This window comes from Anas platyrhynchos, chromosome 21, assembly GCF_047663525.1.
Source record: "Anas platyrhynchos isolate ZD024472 breed Pekin duck chromosome 21, IASCAAS_PekinDuck_T2T, whole genome shotgun sequence".
NCBI classification, from domain to species: Eukaryota; Metazoa; Chordata; class Aves; order Anseriformes; family Anatidae; genus Anas; species Anas platyrhynchos.
The window spans coordinates 7,330,538-7,354,850 of record NC_092607.1 but is presented as its reverse complement, the minus strand read 5'-3'; the positions used below and the strand labels follow the sequence as shown (position 1 = coordinate 7,354,850).

Genomic DNA, 24,313 nt, shown 5'->3' with positions numbered 1-24,313 from the left:
GGAAGCCTCTGTCGAGTGGTTCAAATTTCTAATAAAAATGTTAACTTCCAGAAATGAGGAACATACATTTTTGGTAACCGATATTGCACACCCTGCCCCAGAAGTGTTTCCTAAAGCTTTTATAAAATGCTTGCTTGTGTTAGTTAAGTAATTAACAAGTGATATTCCAGGAGACCATCAGCTACCAGAATCTCATTGTCTTCTCTGTGTGCAGGCTGGAGTGTATAAATAGGAAAAAAAATAAAAATAAAAATAAAAATTCTTGTCACCTGAAGCTACGTGTGTGCGCAGCTATTACAGCCGAACTCCAGCGAGTCAGACGAATCGCCTCGTCTATGTGATACAATTGTAATTAAACACTCACGCCCTGTCATAACAGCAGTCAGAGCTGAACAGATCTGACACGCTCAGCACCAGTTCACGGGGAAAAGCAGCACGTAGCAGGAGAGAGCTCACCCCCTCTGAAGAGGGAAAGAAATAGAAAGAAGGACAGAGAAAAAAAAAAGAAAGAAAGATGGAATGAAGGAGGAAAAGCTCTTATTTTCCACAGCAGAATATTAAATTTTTTGTTTCATTATAGACATACAATTTGGGATTTTACATGCTTTTATTCTAATTGAAGAATCCACTTTTTCAAACGCACTGCACTGGTTTAATTTTACCAGCTGAGTGCTCACTGATAACCAGGAACAAGGAGCACTCCAAAACATCATTTATTCTCTCACACGTGCAGGAAGGCCGGTGCTTAATATTTGCATATAGACCTGGAGAGGCCTGAGAGCTTCCCCAACACAGTCAGGGTATCATTTGGAAGAATTATATGGTCCAACGCTGTCTCTGGGATGCCAGCCTCTCACGAGATTGAAAAATGTTACCCTGTTACAGTCATAAAAATAAAAATAAAAGTTCCAATCTTAAGAAAGCAAAAGTAAATACCTTCAGCTAGCAACCATAAATTACATTTTACAATTATAATGTCTAGAACATTTACCATTTTAAAATGAATGTAAAAATTAAACTGAGTGAAAAATTAATAAAAACCAGAATTTCAAGGTCTCCAAACGGCTTTTTATGCGTGAATCCAGGCAGGCCCCGACGGAAGCCCCAGAGCTCCATCGTGTGGCCCTTCTGCTCTGAAGCAGGCAAAGGAGTTAGAAATAAAAGTCATTTTTTCATTAAATCACTCCAAAATGCAATTCCTTTTGCTGGCATCACACACAGAAGCAAGGCAGAAAAGAAAAACGGCCAACAAACTATTCTTTGCTCTATTTTTTCTGTGCAATGTCATCTCCTTTTTGCTTAAGGAAAAATTCTTTACTTTTTCCTAACCCACAGCCCACTGCAAAACCTCTGCCAACAGTAGGACCTAAATTAAATAAATCTGTGGTCTGGAAGAGAAAGCTGCTGGACCGGAGGAGGGCATATCGCAGAGCAAGGAGGCCACGGTTCCCCGTGGAAGCCAGTTTGGGGTTCTTCAATGTGATCGCTTCGCAAGCAGCTCCAAGCAGCCTCCTTAATTCTGAAAGGAAAGAGCGATCCGGGCCAGCCCCAGGCTCTGGTTACTTCTGCCACTTGCTATTTTATGACCTTCACAGCACACTGACAGACAGCCTCTGAACCCGATGTTCTGGCCACGTACAGCAGCCCTGGGGATGGCCCCAGCCCTGCTCTTGTCCTCCAACCTGTCATCTCTGCAGCGCGGGTGGCCAGGCTCTGCCGTCACTGGGAAGCACAAGGATTCAGGTGAGATGCTATGAGGAAAAGAGAGCAAAAACCCCAAAATTAAGAAGGCACAGCTCGTCCATCTGACAGAGAAAAGCTTCAGCTACATTTTATGACAGTTTCAATGTTGCGACAGTTTTGCTGCCTTTGGAGATCCTGCTCTGAATTTGTTCAGACATGGATAAGGCAGACAAGCCTACTTCTGTACATTTCTGTAACGTGATTTTTTTGTTTTTGTTATCCTGAATCAGTAACAGATAAATGCCAGCTTAATTGTTGTTTTCCCACTCTGAAACAAGATCCTCCTTATGAGGCTATTGATCTGTTTCCGACAGGAAGCCATGCTGAAAATTCAGATCTCCACTCTGCCTTCAGTGCAATCAAGGGGCATCCCCGAAGAAACAGTTTTCAGAGGCTCATAAATCTTTGAGCCTGATTAATTTAAAATCAAGCCAAGAAAAAAAAAAAAAAAATCTTTTAGAAACGTCTCCATTACACAACAGAAGGTGTAGCACCAGGCCTATCTTATCAAAACACCCCCCAGAGAGAAACAAGTGGATCTGTGAATTTGCAATGAAGCAAAGTGTCTTTGGGCTCCAGGTGATGAGTTTGGCCCGGTGGCCACCCAGGGTCACTGTCATCATGCCAGCTTCTCTGTGCTGATGCCAAATTATCCCTGGTCCAGGCATGGCTAGGTCAGGCACTGGGATGCAGCCCTCCTGTGCGACTCCACCACACTCACCTCAACCATCACCCAGCCCCAAGAGCCGCCCAGCCCTGGTCCCAAGGAGGGTTGAGCAGGAACAGGCAGACACCTCTGCTGTCCTTGGGAGGGCTGAAGGTTGTCCTAGGAACAGTTGGCTCACCCACAGCTAAAAGTAATTGGCGTCTTTCTACATGTGATAAGAATCTTAGGAAACACATTGCCAGGTTCAGGGAAGGGCTAATGGCCTTTTGCACAAAAACATTTATCTTCTGGCACGAGGTCATGCAAACTTTACTCATCCTGGGAGAGGAACTTGCTTCTTCACAGCTTCCACTGGAAAAAAAATGTATATATGTTATAGATATACACACAATATATATACTTTATATATATATACGTGAATATTATATATATATTCTTATATATATATGAAAAGGAGCAGGGAGGAGCAGAAGGACGGGAGCAGCTCCAGAGATGTAGAGCACATCTGCAGAATAGCCCAGGCCATATCACCAGCAACTTGAAGTCCTCAGCTAAAGAGGATAAAAGAAAAGACAAGGAAAGGGAGAGTGCAGTATAGGTCTAAGGGAAAAAGACAGTAGCTCTCGAAGAGGTGGGTGTTTAGAGGAAACATTTCAGAGCTAAGAGGAGCCAAGGCAAGGGGTGGGCAGGCAGCCAAGTGGCACTGGGATGTGTCAAGGTCTGGCAGGATTACAGGAGGGGATGGGAAGCCCACCAAGGGACTCGAGATCAGAGCAGCAGTAGAGGCTATTTCCTAACCAAATCTTAACTTTTCAGCTATCGTTGTGGAGTACTAAAAGAAAATAAAATTTATATGTTGGGCAGATGCAAATTTAGGGTAAATATGCAAGCAGGATAGCTGGACCATGAATGCATTTGTATGTCTCTCTTTCCTGGATCCATTTGTACAAAGGACTGCATTTATATTTCAAAGTACTTTTCATCAAAACAAACAAATAAACAACAACAAAAACACCAGGAGGATACAGGAGTTGACTGACATCTTATTTCTCTGTGTTTGCATTTTTTTGCCGTGCAGGGCATAATCTGGTTCTTAGGGAGTTAATGCACCTGCCATTCCGGTGCTGACAAGCAGTTTTTCAGAGGGACATGGAATTTTTTTATTTATTTATTTATCTAAGGAGCCCTGAAGATTGTACTCAGGAGGCTTCTTGAGTCCTGCCAATAACGCGCAGGTACCAACACATGTACATTTTTTGACTGCACTATGATTGATGGTGCTTATTTGCAGCTTGCAGCCTAACCCTTTCCTTTTCCTTTGCTTTGTGTCTGTCTCCCTCACTAGGGCTTTTCTTGTGTGTGTTGCTCTGTTTTATTCTGTTTTTTAATAATAAAGACACTTTAGCCATTTGGGCTGGGGAGAGAAGCAGGGGAGGAATGATTAATCTGGTGCCTCTGTTGTCTTTGAACTGCTCGACTCCATGGGGAGTGATTTCAGAGCAGTGGGCGGTCAGTGGGGAGAACAGGAGGCCTGGCAGGGAGGGCTTTGGGATGAGGAACCAGAGCTGAAGGCAGAACCAGAAAAAAAACACATTCAGGACTGGCCCCACACAGACCTGAGGGACACAGAGCCCCTTGCTGATACCCCACGACTTTCCCTCTCCAATGAGACATGGGCAAAATCCAGCCTGTGTTTCCCCACTTCCCTGCCTTCACCTTCTCAAAGCGATGAGTCTGGGAATGAGAAGCCCATGCAGAAGGCAAGCATCCAGAAAAGAGCAGAAGCTCATAAAACCCACCTATTACAGACATTTGGTCATCTGTCCACCCCTTTGCAAGCCTCCATCCAGCCACTGAGCCATTCTCAGTATTTCAAAGGCTTACAGTGAGCACAGCCAGAACCCTGAGCTGCTTTCACCGCGTTTCCCAAATCCCTCCACGCCTGCACAGCACCCTGGGGAGAGGCAGGTGAGTGCTTCCCATTGCCCCACACACAAGGTAACAAGCCTCTTTTCTTTCAAAGGGAGAAAATTGATCTGATGAAAGCTTGAAGTGCTTGGCAACGAGACGGAGATAGTGATGGATACACCAGGAGAACGCCTTGACTCCGTGCGCTGCCATACAGGACCTGTTGGTGCTCTGACAGCACCGCAAACGAGCCCCAGCCAAAGGAGATGTGGCAGAGTGCTGAGCTGCAAACAGGGGCACGAGCCTCATGACGAGGAGTTCAAAGCTGCTGACACCTCATCCGCATGGCAAGCCTGTAAGAGAATCAAAAGCCAAATGAGTTTCAGCCAGATACAGAGGTGTCTGTTTCTGGTGCTTTTTACACAGACGTCTCAGCACAGACAGGCACGTGCAGGACACGTCTCACACATCGTGCTGCCAACACTTGCTGCAGCAGGGCTTGAACACGGGGCAAAACAGCTGTACTTGGTGCTGCAGTGCTGTTTGCATCTGGTTTCGTTTCGCCCACAGCAGCAAATGGAGGTGGGGGCTCTCCAGCACTGCAGGGATCGAACAAACACCTTCTTGTCTGTACTGAGCTGAACGCAGCCTTAGGGAACTGCCCTCTCCGTGGGGCTGGAGTAACACCACTGGCAGGTCCAAACAGAAAGGGTGGAGGGGGGCTGATTTCCCACCTTGTAGGCTTTAAGGGGACACTGGGTCTTCAGGACTGAAGTGCAGGTGTGTGCAGAGGAAGGGGAGGACACAACCGAGCATCCCCCTGCAAGGGGCTGAGCAGCTGTAACTGCAGAGCATCATTCCCAAAGTACGGGAAAACTGCAAAGGGTGGAGCAGAACCACTGACACGGATATACGAGTATTTAAGGTCAGGAAAGATGAAAATTTCTTCCCATTCCTTTGCGAGTCAGGAACAGCTCCTGGGCTAGCACAGTGCCTATAAAGCTAGCTGGTGGACAAGCCAAACACCGCGTTATCTGTCACACAAACCTAACCAGAAGCATGCAATGTGTGCATACAAGGTGCCCGTCACCCTCTCTCAGCCTCCTGCTCTGTGCACCAGCTCCCCAGAAGAAGAAATCAGTCAACAGCCAGAGTCCCCAGAGCCCTGCCCTGCTCTTCTCCAGCTCAGCAGCCCAGAAGGAGCTGATTAAATCACACCAACTCTGGCAATCTGCCCTTGAAAAAATGTTGAATTCCCAAGGGGAAAAGTTATTGCCCGTTGCCCCAAGCTGCCTACGTTAAGGATTAAGGCTGCTGCTGTGATACAGGCACAAACCCCTCCTGCCCCACAGGCTGGTGCTTTCTCAGGAGGGCTGTGGGTGAGCCACATGGGTGCACCGGGTGTCCCAGGGACAGGGCACGCCTTTGGTCCTTGCACCCATCGGGAGCAGCGGATAGAGCCCAGCTCCGTGCTGCTGCCTGCCTGCAACTGCGCCCAGATGCGCTGCTAAAGCTTCCCCGAAAAGCTGCAGCTCCTCGCCTTAGAGGGCTGCAAAGTGGTCGAACAGTACCACCTGCAGGGCAGAGGGAAAGCTGCACTGGGTGCCTGGCGGCCAGGAGAGCTGTGACCAGCTGCAGTGAGCTCCCGTGGGCTTCAGCTCCCGCAGCCGAATCACCAGCTGGTTTGGTACCACGTAAATGAGAAAGGCTTTTTGTTTTCTTCTTAATACAAATGGCAAAACAAACTTTAAAACATGCAAAAGCATCCTGAGTGTAGGAAATGCAGATGTGCGTGGGCAAGGCGTGCTGCAAGCCTCTCCCAGCTCACGCAGAGGACCCAGCACGCTCGTGGGAGATGCAGTTTCACGCTCGTGGGTGATGAGGTTTCGCACAGGTGAGAGCAGAGCTGTGCAGGCTCTCAGCAAAGGAAGCTCAGAGCCAGAAGGACTGATTGTGAGCACAGGATCAAGTGTCTGCTTCCCCAGCTGACTGCAAGAAAAGGAAGTTTTCAGAAGCACTCAGATGTCCGCTGTAACCTGTTCACCTGGGCTGCAACTGGTGGCAAAGGACTCCTAAACACATTTATATTCACGTACTTCTTGGTAAATCTCCTGGATTTACAGAATCTCTCTGTAGTATGGGAACAGCCATAACCAGCCAGTCCATTGCAAAGTATGAGATCTATTCAATTAATTAAATACTTTCAAAACCCTGAATGCAAGATATTTGTAAACTGCATACCTTAAAATTTCACTCTATCATCAACCCGGTGTGCAGCAGGGTGCTCCAGGTCCCCCAGAAGATGAATCACTTGCTCATCTGGTTTATTTTTGCCCATGAATTACCAGAAAGTGAGCACAGCCAGACCTTTTGTCAGCCAGGTCAGTTCACCAGGAGTCCTAACGGGACATGATGAAACCCATCCATAGCTGTTGGTAACCTCAGGAGATGCAGCTCTGAAACCCCACTGATGGGGTGTACACAGCCAGGGACCAGCAGCACAGGCAGGGTGACCCCCTTTGTAACCCCACAGCCACTCTGCTCCATGCAACACATACAGGTGAGCTGGAAAAGTTAATTCCAGGAGGAGAAAAGCTGTGCTTCATCAGTATTTCAATATTTTAGCAAAAAAGACCATCTTTAATTAATATTTGAATAGTAGGGACATTTACTGAAGTGACAGGCATCCAGGGAGCCCTGGTTGTTGAATCCTACTTGGGGTACAGCAGTGTCTGGCACACTAAGAAACATCTCCAAGAGTGATGGGGAAACAGCCCTGCAACAGTTCCATATGCCAAGTCCTGTAGTCTTCGTGCATCTCAGTCCCTGATCTGAAAAGCAAAATAAACACATTCTGGGTTGTCCTGCTGATTTAAGCCATGCAGTTTGCCAAGCTGGGACATGCTCTCTTGCTGTGTTGGATAACCCTGAGTCCTGACCTCACGTGGGGTCTGTGGTCCAGGCTGGGTGTAGTTAAAGAGCAACCAGAGCCTGTGATCCCAACCACAAGAATGGGTGTATTTTCACTGTCCTTTGTGCTAGAAAGTATTTGCATGCTAATGGGAGAGTCAAAGCAAACACTGATCTTCTTCCTGGTAAATCTGCAAAAGTGGGAAAGGACACATGCTTCATTTCAAAAGGTGAAGAGAAATAGGCACAGATACAGTGGTGATAACTTGCAGCCAGTGAAGCGTTGTTTAAGGATCAGGCAATTCAAGAAAAAGGGACATGTTTCTTTAGCTGTTAATTTGTGGTGCTTCCCCTAAAACCACCACCACAGTAATCCTAAATAGCTGCAGCCACAGCATTTACTGCACATTATGGCATCTGAAAAAGTGCTGACAGGGACAGCTGACAACCGCTCTGCGATGTAATTCACACCATAACATCATCTCCTAGGCTCTTGGATTTTTCATTGAAAAATTATGTGATGCATTTCTGGAAATCCAGTGCCAGTTTATTGATACAGAGGCTGCACCAACTAATGAGGCCTCCAGCAAATTAGCTTAAACTTAAAAAAAAAAAAAAAAAAAAAAAAAAGTCTGTCTCTACTCCTTCAGTCACCATGTTAAATGTCAGTTAACTCTTCAGCTATAAGAAATGTGTTTATTTTAACATCTGCCTCCATTTACCCATGTAACTCTCTCTCTCTGTAACAATCTCATAACCACAGCATGCGCAGATTCTGATTTCTGTCCTGAACGTTTTTCTTCACTAAACTGTGCCCCAAGCCAGAGCAAAGAAAGATTCTAACTCCCAACAAACTCTTTTCAGTTTCTTTCACAATAAAAATGCATCTACACGTCAGAGCCTAGCAGAGATTCACCTCTTTACTTAACAGATAAACCTGAGATATTCTTTACATCAAATCCTCTATCTAATCTACAGTCTCTTTGAGTCAGGGACCATTCAATTGTAAAATGCAACCTTTATTTCTGACCTAAGATCCTAAGCACCACTAATTTCTCAATATCAAGCTCCACGCAGGATTTGCCACATCAAATCAGACTTCTGTGTCATTTGGTTTTAAGTCCTGTACAGGTGACATGATGTTGCAGACAGAAAAATTCCACAATATGAGACCTTCAAGGAGGATTCATAGGCTCTGCCAGCAGCTAGCCAAGGCTGCATTAATCCCAGCTGCAGCTGGCACCTTCCATCAAGGAGGCAGAGTGAAGCCCAGGCGCTATAAAGCACAGAAAGCCAGGAACGAAGGCCCTCCTTGTCCAGCAGGAAATCCAATGCTGGGATCAATCCTACTCCAATGCATCAAACTATAAACATGATTGTTATGAAGTTATTAAAGTCACTCCCTTAAAAACAAAACAAACAAAGCTTATATTTGTACCACAGGCACATTTCTCTATGTTGCTTAAACTCTGTGGCACAGGAAAACAAAGCACAGGGTCACGTATTTTGCCTCTGCCACTGCTCATACGTGGAGCAGTACGAAAGAGGCACTGTGATGCTTGTGCTTTGCTTACTTACCTGGTCTGTGTGTTGGGTTTCTTCATGCAGTAAGCCCAGCAGTAAGATCGTGGGGATGATTTCGCTTTTGGCTTGCTGCTCCGCTCCTGCTGGGCTCCCCTCTCCAAGGCTGTGCCTTAGGTCTGTAAACTGGCAGGGACAACACAGAGACGGTGCTCTCGGGGCTTACTGGGAAGAGCAGGAGTGAGAATGTGTTGGGAATGGTTCAAAATCCATCCATTGGACCAGAAGCTCAGGCTTACTAATGTGGGCATGGAGATGGGCTGTAAAGGGAAGAGAAAAGAAGGTTAATCCTGAGATTCAGAGAAACCTGCCCAAATAGTGACCCAGCTTTTCTATTTCCACTTCGTGCCTACAAGGTGACTGGGAACTCAAACAGCAGAGCCCCTGTTAGACCCAAACCAGCTGACATTTCCCTTTAACGAACCTCATGGAAAAGCAAAGGGCTTCCCTCAAGGAGTGCCTTGCCAGAGCTCACAGGAACCCTCCCCGTTTACTTGTCACAGGAGCCATCTCCTCGGGCCCACTGGGAAATCACACAGCCAGGGTCAGGAAACAAATTAAAACAGATGTTCAGTTCATCCACAAATGAAAACTTCTCCTTCCACGGCTTTGTACCAAAATCCACCTCAGTGCCAAACTGGTAGAGTTTTCTTGTAGTTAATCTCAGCCTTTCCTGTTAAATGTACATTTTTAATAACAGTAAGAAAGGAGTTTTCTTAAAACAGTATCAGATACAATGTGCTCAGCTGCAACTTCAAGTTTTGTCCATAAAAGTAAGGCTTTACAAAAGCAGATGGAAGCTTATTTTAAAGCTGGAAATCAAACCTGAATGTATTTTGTAGAAGCACCTTCAAAACCCTGGGACTTACCACGATCAGCTGAAGTAAACCAGCTGAACAAGGCAGCCCCGTGCTCCTGGCTCTGCGCATCGCTCACCTCCAGCAGCAGCATGGCAGTGAGCCACAGCAGCTCTGTGCTGACTGCAAAGCATCAAGCGGCTTTTGTTGTTTTTTTGTTTGTTTCTAACTTTGTCGGGTCTCTTTCCAGCATTGCCCAAGTCCCTGTGCAGCTGCTTGCACTGGTGGGAGGCTGCAGCCAGCAGGTAGCACCCCTTAGCCTGTGTCTGCACACTGTTGTGAAACTGCATTTTTCTGAGGTTTTAAAGTCCGTGGCAAATTGCAAAGCAGGTGAAAATGATGATGGAAAATGGACAAAGAACATTTAATGCCTTAAACAAGAAAACCGAGGCATGGGCACTTTCTCTACAAGAGCTGGAGCACAATCAGTGCCTAGGAAGGAGCATCTGCTCCACGCCGACCTTTGTGGGTGTTCTCCAATCAATTTGTACTATTTTGACACAGTTTCTTTTTGCTGCTGAACACGATCGCTCCATATATTGACACTGTATAGTATATTTACTCTAGTTTAGCACAATTGCTGGACCACAGCATTTAAAGCTACAGCCCATGTTCAGCCTGTATCAGTTTAACATGCCAGCACCATATGGCATCCTATAATCAGCTGCAGCATTGTACTTCAAACCCACTGCTGCATTTATAATATTATTGTATGTTGCACAAACACCAATATTTAGAAAGAAAAATGTCCTTTTTATTGGACTCCTGCTGATATCCCAGCTGTTACCCAATGCACGCAAAGAGTTTCTCTTTTTTGCATTCAAGAAAGAGCCCGAAGCATTTTTAAAAAATCTTACATCTGAAAGGTACATTTTGTCCTGCCCCAGTAGGTCTATGTGACTGAGTTAAAATGTGTTTTTTTATTAGATGAATTGCATCATTAAATTACATTATAAAAACTAAAAATGCACCATTAATTTTCAAAAACAATAGTAAATACATCTCATTTCTGATACATGATTCTGCATTTAATTTTTGCCCTGGGCCACATTTTTCTAACAGGCTCACTGTCTTCCATTATGCAGACTATACAAATGGAGCTAAATTGACGAAGTTGGGGGGGATCTGTTTGTTGGGGGAGGGAGGTATTGGCCAAACGTCTAATGTGAAAATAAATGAATTTCTAATCGGCTGTTGCAAAAAGAAAAATTACTTTTTGATCTCGGCTCAGCCAAGCAAGAATCTACCTAGCTCGAGTAATAAGATACAACGGCATTGTATAGGATGCAGGGAGAGACAAAAGGCTAGACAGAGAGACAGACAGACACGGCAGTAAATTAGGTTAGTGTATTCAGTTCTGTATGAGTAGCATTTCTTAATTAAATGGACAGAAGTTGCACTGAGCTCGAGCCTCATTGCTGCAGGGTCTTCCCCGCTAATGTGGCTCGGGCTCTGCGCATCCATAGATCACTCTCGTTCGGAAAGGAAAGTGAGAATTAAAGGCAGCGCCTCTGCCCGCCTGCCTGCCAGCGGCTGAGCAAGGGGACAGAAGCAGAAGAGAAACAATGGTCTCAAAACTTTTAGATGTGCCAAAGAACAGGTAAGCCAAGCCTTGCAAAAAGTCTCAGAAGCCTGGCAAAGGCCAAGGACTTGCCGACATGTTCAGTTGCTGTATTCTGCTGTAACGCCGTGCACGTGGCTGTTTGCTGAGAAACTGCTTGCCAAGTACTGCTTCTGCTTTGCAACCCAGCCCACAGCGGAAAGCTATAAAAGCCCTCTGGTTAAAACCATCCTTCCAAATGGAGGATTGTGCCCTAAAATGCACCAAGTCAGGCCATAAGCAACTCCCAAAGTCAAGGCGTGGAAGTCAAAGCGTGGAACTGCTTGTATAACTGAGGCCGTTCTTTTTTTCTTCCCACTTAAAAAAAAAAAAAAATATGGCAAGCCGAACTGCAGTGTTTTCCCTGCCTCCTTGTCTTGTCACAATCCCATTGCCTTGCTTCCACTGCCTTTACCTCCCCGCAGCTGCCTCCCAACACCCACCTGTACCCCACCAGTCCCACTGCTGATGTCCTGCTGCCCCTCGCAGCATCATGGTCTTACAGCAGTGGCTCTGCTGCTGGGACAGGCTCTGATCCATGGCCCAGCAGCAGGGATAAGCCTGTACTTTGCTGCACATTATCTCTGAGGCTGGTGGTCCCTATGGGTGAGTTTGAACCACACAAAGCAGGGCCTGGCTGGCCCCGTCAGACCACCAGGCTGGGTCCAACTCAGCAGGCAATGTCCCTCATCTCACAGGGACACATCTGTACAGCCAAGGAAGGCAGACCAAGAGAAGAGGAGCTGCAGAGGCAAAATCCTGAGGACTGACATCGACACTAGCCACAGTTCAGAGGGGTTTTCGCTCCAGACTAGTGCCAGCTTGGTTCCAGACTAAATGCTCCTTGGTGGCTGCAGTCACCAGCCATGCTCTTGAAGAGGATTTCCCATTTCAGCTGTTTTTAGAGGAACTTAGGTCAGGCACCTTGAGATGGGAAAGCCTCCGGTAACTGAAGACAACCAAGAGATGCGTTTCACATGTGCCTTCCTGATCCAAATAGTACCTTTTTTTTTTCTTTTTTTTTTTTTTCCCTATGGTAAGAATGAAACCTACCTAGTAACATTGACAAAAGCTGTGGTGCTTAGGACTATAACTACAGAATAATGTAGCAACATTATAAGGTAGTTATAGTTCAGTATCATTTTACACATAAAGAGATTGAGTCCTGCTTTTTGTATGAAAAGCACAGAATAACTGCACAGAAATATGTCACTGTATTTATCACTACAGTAAATGGTTTACGATTTATATTATTAATTTTTTTTTATTACAGTAATGATGAGGGGTCAGTGCAGAATGAGGTCCCATGTAGAAAAAAATCCTTTCCACTCTCAGCAGCCAGGTCAGAGCACTTGTGAGGAGGGCAGGGAGCACACGGACCACATGCTGATGCAGACCAAGACACTCCTAACTCTTTATGCTGGTTTTAAGGGGATAGGATAAGAAAAAAATTAAGGAAAAACCTCATGAAGAAAGAATGGAAATCAGAAACAAAACCAGGAAAGAAAAAAGAAAAGGGGTCAATATGGAAAAAGATAAGAAAAAAAAAATCTGCTTTTTTTTTTTTTTTTTTTTCCATCGGAATAGTTAGTTTTAACACAAACACACATCCATGCACACGTGAGATGTTCCTGCACGCTCTGCCTCCTGGATCCATCAGATGACTGATGGCTTCTTACCTCTTAAGTTAACGACTGTGCTCCTGCCCTCCACCCTCTCCACCCCCCCCCCCCCCGGATGCCAAGCAGTAGTGTGATGCACCGCTTTTATAATCCGCTAATGGATGAAAAATATTTACCACATTACCCTCCAATAACCTTGTCAAACTGCGACAGGAGCCGCTTCGCTCCACACATCCCGATTTGAAAACTTTTGCGCCAAATAAATTATCATGCAACAATTTGACACAAGCCAGGAAGACAGGGAGAATGGTGTGGAAATGGGTACGCTTACCTTGTGGAAGGGTTCAAGGTTACAAGAAGAAAATCTTTTCGGCATCTATGTGGGAAATCTTTGAAAAGAAAGCAAGAAGAAATCTAATGTAACGAAACATTTAACTAAAACCTTCCATGCAAAGGTATCACTTGGACAGGGAGAAGTCCCTGTTACAAATTACCAGTGTTTTTCCCCAGAACAGTTTGGACTAAAATCTTTCTAACTAGCACTAGATGTGAAGGAGGCTGATTGGATGCCAAAGGTGGCAGTGGGCAGTCAAGAAGCATCACCAGTTGAGGCAAATAAAGCAGAGAGACCTGTAGGCAACTTGGAAATTAGTGGCCAAAGTCTTCTGTTTCTACTGCATGTCACAGCAGTGAGGCTGGGTCGAGCTGCTCCAGTGCTAGAGCAAACAGAGTTCCTCAGCTCGCTATAAAGAGGCACCTTAAACAGTACATCTAAGCCAAACGCAGATGAAAAGCATCTTCTCTGCTTTGGAAAGTGGCTGTGAAACCATCTCAACCCTTCTGCGTGTACAAGCTGCTCCAGCAAATCACTCCCCAAAATGTGTAATTTAAAATCAACGGCACATATTCATTAGTCATTAGCATGGCAGCATATGTTCTACCCCTCTAATTTAGCAAGTGTGGAAGAATATTAAAAAGGTGAAAAAAATAGTTTTTTAAAGTAAAGAAAACCAATTCCACTTGTAAGGCACCCTACGAGCAGGAAAAGCCCCATAGCAGCAAGACGTGGGCGGCTGCCGCACCGCAACCCACTGGCAAGCTGCGGCATCTGGAACTGACACCCCCCTGTCCTCCTAGAGATTATTCTGCTGCGATGATAAAACCACCCACAACTCCTCCAACAGGGCCAGTCTAACACACATGATTATTTACATCATTTTGACAGCTTACAGCCAGCAAACCAGGACCAGCAGGATGGGCTCGGGCAGTACAAGCACCGGCCAAGGCAGGCTGCCTGCACGTTCAGGCTGAATAACCAGGGGAGAAATGTGGGCACTAGGGTGCAATCGGAGAGGCATGTGCTGAATTTTCTCTTCAGCTGAGGAATGCGTTCTCATTTTCCTCAGAACCAAACAGCTGGAAAACAAAGGGAAAGAAAAAAAAAAAGGGGGTGGCACTGAATTTGGCCACACTGCAAAGCCCCGCAGCTGCCCAGGCCAGGCCCTGTTGGGAAGGTCCGCAGAGCAGCTGCTCCCCCTCTGCAGGCCACAAACAATCGCCCACACCTTCTAACAAGCCTAATGAGCTCCCACACAAAGCCAAACCCATGTAAATGGCACTAAGAAGCCCCCCTCCTGCCACTGCTGCTGAGCACCCCGTGCTGTGCTTCCTCCCCAGCTTAACTTAGAGGAAGAATCAAGATCAAGGAAGCATTTCAGTTTTGATACCAGCTGAAGCACCAGGATATGCTGTCAGGCTCCCAGTTCTATTAGCTATCACTGTCCAAATACCAAGAGCTAGATCTCCACCAGCTATTTCAACTAGCCATGACCAATTTTCTACATCTGTCTATGGAGGAGGCTGAGGGCAGGGAAGAAGTCTCACCCAACACTAAAAGTGACAGTGGGAGATCAAAGTGATGAGATAGCCCAGCACAGCAGAAGACACCTCTCCATCCATGTGGTTCTTCACACAGCCCCCGCAGCGATGGTAACAATGTGGATACCCAGACATTCACGCCACTTGTCCAGTCCTCCAGTTCCTGCCATAAAATATCAAGGGCCCCCTTGGAATTAATATAAAGGCCCTCGTTCTCAAAGCCCTTTCTGAAAAGGCACCCCATAGTTTAACGTTTACCTAACTTCCCACCAAAATTTAAGTTGTATATTTTTGATCCAGATTGTTTTTATTTTGGCTTTAAGAAGATCCTTACCCATTCATGATACCCACGGCTTTTCCTTCCTCAAGGGGAACAAATAAAGGGCCACCAACAAACAACGTAGGTAAAAAAATGTTCCCATTTCCCTTTGTTCAAGCTGACAATGGGGATAACTGGGGCTAGACTCCTGATGAAGCAAAATGCCTCTTTTTCCTGCTCAGCCACCCAGGCTTCATAAAAACTTCCCACAAGCAGCACACTAGCAGTACAAGATTCTCTGTAAACCCCCTCCAGGGTGGAACAGATACAGGGCTGTGACAAAAGCAGCAATGGATGTAAAGTGACCATAAAACCAGCCAACTTTCCTCCCACCCAGCTCCAAGCACAGGAGGGCTCACAGCAGCAGCACGTCAGCAGCAGACCAGCTCTGAGCCCTTCCAGTCGGTGTTTGAATGCAGCCCTCTCTGGATTCACTGCAGCATCATTGCGTTTTAGGATTTTTGTTAATGCAATGCTAATATGCACATACAGCTAATTCTACATCCACGTCCTGATCAGCAGCCCCTGGATCGCTGAATGGATTTTTTATAAGCAGACTCTCTATTTTTAGAGTGCATTTTAATTACCCTTAAGCAGGTGCAAAATCAACCTGTTTATTATTATTTCTTCAAATCCTTAACGGCAGTTGCAAGCAAATAAATCCAGTTAATGCAATAAAAGGATTTATTGTCACCCAAATTTACTCCAACAGTTTAATCATAACACCTTTCCATCTGACAGACTTTCTCGAGAACAATTTGCCCCTCAATTTGTCAGCAAGAAAATGGCCTTGTATAAATGCTGGGAGAAAATAAATGCTAATACGTGGCACAGTCTTTCATTCTTCTAATTGCCCAGGGAATTTAAGGGAGACAGACTTATTTACTCACAGTAGGAAGTGTGCTGTAATAAATTATCACTATTACAGGCCTAAATAAGTCCCTGACAGTGACAGAACCAAAGGCGGAAGGGAAGTGAGGGAGACGATGGCATCCTGAAAATTTACATGCTGGTAAGTGGGTGTGCGAGGGCACGTGGAGCAATAACCGCACCAAGGGATTAATATTCAGGATCCATACGGGAGCCCTGCAAGATGTTCCCTGCATTTTAAAGGGCATGCCAGGGTTAAGTCTCTTATAAAGAGGGGCCATAATGTGAGCATCCTCCTCCCTGCACTGCACACCAGCTGGAGTACGCTGACCTGCACCTCATGCCTGCATCCTGCCACCTCCTTCAGCTGCAGGACCACACCTGGGAGCAAACTGCCTTCAAGGTCAATGTCACCCTCTGCCCCAGGCCACTTGCACCAGTGCAGTGTCCTCCTACTGACTGCTGGCAGCTGGGGGCAGGAGTGGGGAGCTGGAGCAGAGAAGCTCAGGCTGCAGCTGGAGCTCCCAGAGCTGGTCCAGAGCGTGGTACTGCCAGCTTGTGGGGACGAGCGGCCCTGTTGTGTGGATCCAGACGTGCCTATGAACTTCTCCACTACCCAGCTTAAGTGAGCAGCTTGAAAAGTTTATCTGCTGCCCGTACTCAGTGTGGTCATTTGTTAGCTTTCAGAAGACACCTAGACACCATGAATAATAGGAGGTGCTAGGGGCGAGCCAGCGCAGAGCTGAGTGGAGCAGCAGAAAGGAGCAAACAGAAACGCAGTGTTCCCAGCCCCAGACATCTCCTCCTGGGGGCCCTCGCTGGATGCAAGGCACAGACGTGAGCCAAGGACCCCCAAGTCCGTCCTTGAAATGAGATTTGCTTATTGCCATAACAACAGGCTAGTGTTGCCACAATAAAGACAAGCTTTGGGAAGTTCCCCCTTCCACTCCCCCCCCATTATTATTTCTTTATTTTTGCTCCTTTCTTCCTTCTTCTCCTTGTGCCCCTCTCTACAAAGAACCCCTCATTTCTCTGAAACAAATTGCCCACAGCTTGCTTTCCCATACATCACAGAGTGAGGACCAGGCCTTATCAACATTGCTCTGCTTTTCCCATCTATTACCCGGTTTGTTTGCACTTTTATCCCATCGTCCTTGCACAAGGGAGAAAACATCCATCATCTGTACATCTGCCAGCTGTCACGGGGCTGTCAGCGCCCTGACAGCCAACATGACAAAACTGTTGTAACGCTGCACCAGCTCTGGGGCTCTGAGTTGAGATTAAACAGCATGGAAGAAAGAAAAAAAAAAGGGGGGGGGGGGGGGGGGGAGAAGAAGCAGATTTATCTATAGACAGTAAAAATAAAAGCAAAAGAAGTACACTTTGTGCAAAGAGCAGGGAGAAAACAGAGCAGCAAGGAGTGAGCTGAGGGGTGGTGCAATGGGTTTTAGTTTGAAAGAGGAGGTGGCAGAGAGCTGATAAAACAGAGAGCAACTGTGATGTGAATTTGTTGTCTGGCTCAGCTGGCCGCTGCTGAAGCAAAGAGAGCATCACGGAGCTCGACCCCGTGTCACCTCCCCCAGATGCCGGTGGCGTCTGGCAGCAGCGGCAGCACCTGCCCCAGCAGCTCAGCTGGGTCGCGGTGCCTCTGGCTGCACCAGCTACAACAACGCCTCTGTGGATTATTTTTCCTGCTGCCCCCTTTTCTCTCCAATGCCCTGTCAATAGAGCTGTACCCCCCATCTTTCACATCCTGCAAAACTCTTCCTTGCAGCCAGCCTGACCAATGCACACTCCTCCTCCAAAGACCTGAGAGCCAGACAGCAGCACAACTGCAAACCAAACCCCAAAGAGTATTTTCTCAGTGTAGAATTTGATACCACCAACACGGCTACAGCCTCAGTGGCACAAAGTTGCTTTGAACAGATCAGGTTAACTCCATTTCTACCTTTTGGCCCAGTAGAGCTACATCCCAAATTTCACAACTCTCACACATCCATGTCCTGTTTTTAAACAAGCCTTCCTGAAGGGGACAAACATACTAAACACATTGACTCACTGCACGCTGTGCTCTTTCCTGTGTTTCTGCCTAGCCATTTAAATTAAGCAGTGTTTCACCTCTATTACCCATTTGACCACTAGTAGACTAAAAACCTGTTATAAGTCTTCAAGATGGAAGATGCTCTCAGGATGGAGGCAGGAGAAAAATCACCATACGGTAACCAGAATGTTACAGCCAGATCCTCAGGTTATTAAAGACATTTTCCTGAAGCACCCAAACATCAGTGGCAGGTCAGAGAGAAGGCAGCACTGCTGCCCTGCTCCAAACACACAAAATGCACAGAGGTTCCTGAATCCAGGACTGCAAACACCAGCCGTCAGGCAGGCATTCACAATCAGTCTGCTTCCAAACCCATGAGTCCTTCTTTTCAGGTAATATGAAAACACAGCTTGAAAACTAGCCCATGCTTACTTACTGATTTATTCAACACGCATAGGCTGAAGGTTGTAGTCTGTGAATGTTAGCACCTAGAGATTCTAGACTGTACGTACTTTTCAGAAATTTTCATTTTGCAACCACATAACCATCTACTCAGGCAAGTATCCTTACTGGTTTCAGTTCTTTAGGATTTTTAAGAGGATAGCAAGCCTCAGCCCAGGGTTGATTTTTAGCCAACAAACAATGGTTGCTGTTACAGCCTCCCAAATCTGCAGCATGTAAAGCAAGCCCCCCTTTGGGATCAGCACCTCCATTCCCTCAGGAAGTTATCTGTCCAACAAACAGAAGCCTACCTCAGAGTGGAAGAAAGGAGACCAGGGCAGACTCGGGCAGAAATCTTTCATATCCTGGGCATCCAAGGGCAGGTCAGGCATCAGGTCAAGAGGCAGCTAAGCAGCAAGCGAAAAAGTATGAAAACAGAGACATTTTTCCATCACACAACATGTTAAACAGTGGAAGTCATTCCTACGTTATACTGTGGAAGTCATGAGCATACATATGTTCAACTCAATAAATTCACAGAGGAAAAATCCATCAAGGGCCATTAACAAATGTGTTCCCTTTGGCTCATAAGTTCCTACATAATAGATTGCTGGAAGGATATACCAAAAGAAATATTATATGCATATGCACTTACGCTGTTCTGGCCACAGTGGACCACAGGTCTGAGAAAAAGCAGCCATTTTTATATTATTTTTTCATTATTATATTATTTTCAAATTTCTTATTTCTGCTATTTTTTTAATTGCTTAGAAAAAAAAATGATTTAATTTGCTCTAAAAGTAATGTTTCATTCAATTCACAAAACAAATATTTAACCTAACTCTGTTGAGAAACTTAAATACACTAAGATGCTATTAAAAAAGAAAAAGTGAAAAAGGATAGCTCATTTCTAACTGCAAAGGCCATGTCAGAACTGGATGGACCTTGTCCATCTGAACCCATGAGGTTTACTGTTAAGAGAGTTCTTCTTTAATGTTTCCATCTAGGCAAGACCATCCCACCTACTTTTACTTTTTTATATTCAGAGATAGCAAAGCACATCAAGCAGTACATCTAGAACAAAAATGTTACTTACAAACAAAATAAATCAAACCATGACTGATTTTTGATGTAAGCTTTGGAAATCATAATCCTTTGCCCCTCAGCAAAGACCAACACCAGGATGACTGCAAACAGGGTGGCTCTGCAGATAGGGGTCTCCTATTCGCTGTCTGAAAAGTTGTGCAACTTCTCAAAAATATGTACAGCGGGATTAGTGATGAAAAATATTAGCAAAGCTTATGGGCAAGAGAGAACATATCTGAGACCTTTCCAAAATACCAAGTGCCAACACTTCCTCAGCATCTTGAGGACCAACTTCAGACAAGTCCTACATGCACTCAGATTAGAATCAGGGTTTTGGGACTACAATTAACTGCAATTTAGCTGAGGTGGTGCCTGACACGGTGGCTCTGTAGGAAATAAGGATTGTTATGGTTAAGAAAGCATGGAAAAGCTTGTGTGTTCCTTTCCCCAACTACTTTAGTGTTTCTGCTAAATAAAAATCCATTTTTATTTTTAAGGGAGCTGAGCAGAGAGATGTTGTTTTACGTCCTGGCTTTTGCCAGTGATGATGTATGCCCCTTTTACAAACTTATCTCTGGGTTTTTGCTCAGTTTATAAGCTAGGAGCAATCTTTCTTTCCTAAAGCTTCCTTCTCTCACAGTCTGGAGGAACCTTGAGATTTCCTGCCGGTGATTTAAAGGGCTATAATACTTGCAGGCTAGATTTGTTTTAGTGTCCATAAAACTCAAAAATTTCATAAAACAATTGGTGAAAATAAAATTACCAAAAAATGATGTACTGCCAGCAGACTGTATAATAGTTACGGGGGAAATGGAGAATATGATTCACTGGGGTATAAAAATGACAATGTATTTATTGCAGCGCAGCGACAAGAAACTAATTTGTCCCTTTTACTTTTTAGACAGGGCTTGAATTCCTATTTTTCTCCTCTGTCTCCAATGTGGCCGGGTAGCGATGTGCACGTTACAACCACTTGGCTGGAGGGGCAGCGGTGGCCACACTGCAAACTTCTGCCTTGCTGCAAAAAGAAATAGCAGTAATTGCTGACACTCTGCAGAGCTAGAGCAAAAGCTGCAGAATACTAACTATAAACAAATAACTTTGGCTAAAATGAGTAGGCATTCAAACATTAATCCAGAACTCAAATCATCCTATTAGGGTGAGATAAAAAGAGTTCAGCTAACTCTCTTCAACACATTTTTCTTTTCCTTTTCAAGTCTAACCCAGCTCTTCCATGGCCCAGATGTTTTCCTTCTCAGGCTTCTCCAAAAGCTCATGGGAAACAGAACAGCCTTCAGAAAAACCAAACATCCAGAGGAAAGACTCGAGCAGCAAGCACAGGATCTCACTGGAAGAGACGTGCTTTCCTTCACCTTGAAGCATGCAATACTTGGCTCTTTCCACCCCTCAGCCTGCAAACTTTTGCCTACTAATTGGCTGGGAGCTGGGCACGGTGAGCTGAAAACCAGTTAAAGCTCAAATTTAGAAAGAAATCTAGAAACAGGTTGCTTTATTCACTGAAAAAAAAATGAAGTTATGTTACTGAAAATATTGCAGCTATAAAGATGCATTGTGATATTTTCCAATGAAGTGTTTTGGATTTTTTTTAATAGATACACAATAAAATTCAAACAGCAACAAAAACTCAACACTGGAAAATGGCCACCCTTGGCATGATCAAGTCAACTGTACAGGAAACTCCAATTTCAAATTCCTTCTTTGGAGGTATTTTTAGGTGCCACTCTTGCTCTAGTTGTCCTATCAAATGCAAATGAATTCAGAAAATCAGATCCTGGAGAACAGATGAGTGCCTTCATACCTTGGGCTGCACTGAAAGGTTCTCCTTGGCCCATGACAAGTATTATCTAAGTATCTGCTTCCTATCAAACAGAGGTGAATGCAATAACTCTGGTCTATGTACCTTTGACACATTAGTCCCATATCATAAAGTGCTTCCACTGGCAGACCCTGCCCTGGAAAACCCCAGACCAGAACAGGATTGATTCCAGGACTGTATAAACCGGGTTTTATGAGGTAAGTGTAGTGGATAAACACATTGCCCAAGTCATTGTCCTAAAATGTACTATAAAAATGTTCTAAATTCTCTGTGTTTTGGAGATGGAAAGAAAAGCTTGCTTTTTTTTTTTTTTTTGCTTTTTTTTTTTTTTTTTTTTCCCAACTTGCCCAGGTCTTTGAAGTTAATAAGATCCTGTAGATTATAAAACCCCAGAATTGTATTTCAGTGCAATTTCAATTTGTTGTTTCATTCCATGCTATTAAACATATTTATTTTTATGAGTCCCCTTACTCTTTTCAGTCCCCAAAATATAGGGCGCATCCTGCCATTAGGTCCTGGCCCATAATACTGTAAGTCCTCTTGGGCCCCCACAAAGCTTGCTAAGAGGTGCTGCGTAACACAAGCCACTGGACCAGCTCTATGTGGGCTGACTTGCAGGCTGATGTTCTGGGGATAGCTCTAAATGCATGACCATAAGCTAAGGAAATATGATAACTGTCCTACAACATTCAGAAGAGACCATGTACACCAGCCGGGTGGGCAGTTTTAAATTACTTACCCCAAGAACCTGGTGTTTGACATCACTCACGAGTCTCTGTTTCTCTGCTTGTTCAGGCTCAGCAGCTAAGTGTTCCTTTCCTCCCCCGTATTTCTCCTCACGTGAGAGATGCCAGATTTTCCTGTTAGAAAATTGCTTAGCAGACATGTTTATTCAGTCATTGTCCTTGAGATTTTATTCATTTATCTGCTAATTTTGATTATATTTTCCACCCATAGTCCTACGAGAGAAAAACTTAATTCGTGTTGCTGCGTAGGCTGTAACCTGATCAGAGAGCAGCTCACATTTGACATAGGTTGCTGTTGCCAAAATTGACTTATAAACTGGAGGGGAAAGGCCAACAATATTACCGGAACTATGCAGAGTTTGTGTATTATCTGCCACCCACACTGCTAATTCATGCTTAGTCTAAAATCTGTGGAGGAAAGGACACAGATTTTAAAATTAATGAATTTGGCTACAATACACAGAATAAAAGAGTCAAGATTTTGAATATTACCCTCATAAAACATGCACTGGTGAAGCTGATGTCCTCCTATTTATTCTGCAAACACTACATGGCAATTACTAAATCCATCTACTCTGTCTTCAGTAAACCCTGTTTCTAGCACTAAGTTTTCAATACTACCAAGGCAAACTCCTTATCCACCTGGCAGAAATACAGGAACTGTTCTGTGACTGTCTCCAAGCAAAGGAAAGATTTAGGCAAACACCGTTTTGCTCTTTCCCATGTATATCATTATTTAATTTGATTTTGTATTGAGGATTTTTATTTTATCTTATTTTTTAACAAGTGCTAAATGATGGCTGTATCCTGGTCAAGCCATTCAAGCAGATCAAGTATTCAAGTAAAAAATGGTTTCGTGAGACAAATGTGTTAAATCCAGAGCATTTTAGAGGTAAATTCACTATTTCCCATCACTAAAAACAAGTTGGCCTGTGCTACCAGTGCATATAACTTGCTCTCCAGAGCAATCAATGTTAAAGCCTGAAGTCATTTTCACAGTTCTCAGCAAAATCAGGAGAACTGGCTTTAAACCTCCAGTTAATGCTGGAAGCTGCAGAGGAGCCCTGGCAGGGGCAGCAGTGCTTCTCAACTCACCCTGCAAGCCCTGGATCCCTGCCTGCTCAGCCCCCTGCAACTCTCGCCATTCTCCCGCAGTTCCAGGCTCCTTTACAGGACTTGCAACAATTTTTAGGGTGGAAAGAAAAAAAAAAAAAAAAAAAAAAAAAGCCAATTTAAAACAGGACTACTTCAAAACTGCATTCTTTTGCTATGCTGGCCAAGATGAGACAGGTATAATCAGATCAGTACCAAGCTGGGGGTGCATTGCCAAAAATGTCAGGCAGCCCCTGGCAAAGATAAAGCAGCACAAGGACCAGTCTCAGCCTGGGGACAGCACACGCACATACAGGAACATCAGTTTTAGCAGAGAGGTTTGGTCACCCTCAATACCGCAGCCACCTCCTCCACTGTGGCTTCTATCTAGGGCAAGGATAGGATTCGGATTAGGACTAGGGTGGGAGATGGTTTGTGTCTTGATATTCCTCAGTCTTCCAGAGCCCGGCTTCCTCCAGGAGAAGATGCTGAATGAAGGATTTAAACTCATCCTGTTCTGCTTCGCTAGGTACATCCACACAGGCGGGCAATGCACAGTAACGTGCAATAACAGAAAAAACAGCAGCAGCAGCATGCAAGGAGTGTGCATAAAGGGAAAAAAAAAATGTGGAAACACTCATGCAGCTGAAGCTTTCCTTAAGGGCATAAAGGTTCAGGTGGAGAGCTGAAAAGCAGGGGGTGTCAGAGGCTCATGAACACAAAGAGGTCCAGGATCCTACAGGTCTACAAGTGGGTTCCTGGGAGTTCTAGCATTTCCCTGCACAGATCTGCAAGAAATATTTTTCCACTGAAATGGGATTTGGGATGAGTTCACACAATCCAAACATGCCTGCAGGTAACTCCCTGCAAAGTCAATCATCCAGTGAGACCCATGGCAGTGGGATAACTGAGCACGCATCCACACAGTCACCACAGCTCATCCAACACGAGTGACTCACTAAGCCCAGGTTACTTGGTCGCTTTAACTGATGTGAGCAGACAAACTGATTCAGACAGGCATCGTAACCATTGCTTATGTCCTGCTATCTCAAACACACTCCTCACAGTGCTATTTCACAGAACTGACACAAAAATATAAGCTGTGTGTGGTGAAT

The 24,313-nt window shown here is 45.0% G+C and overlaps 1 long non-coding RNA gene across 2 annotated transcripts; it reads right to left on the bottom strand.

Moving 5' to 3' along the window:
• Window positions 1-588: 588 nt before the first annotated feature.
• LOC106014598 (uncharacterized) lies at window positions 589-22,834 on the bottom strand. Of its 2 annotated transcripts, XR_011804479.1 has the most exons (6): window positions 22,100-22,834; window positions 18,749-18,844; window positions 13,220-13,277; window positions 8,807-9,069; window positions 4,210-4,671; window positions 589-2,761 (listed from the first exon to the last, which is right to left on the bottom strand). It is a non-coding gene; the product is annotated as an uncharacterized lncRNA (long non-coding RNA). The 2 variants fall into 2 exon arrangements; XR_001186015.5 differs by lacking the exon at window positions 589-2,761 and having other exon boundaries at window positions 2,768-4,671; window positions 22,100-22,828.
• Between the last annotated feature and the right edge of the window lie 1,479 nt (window positions 22,835-24,313).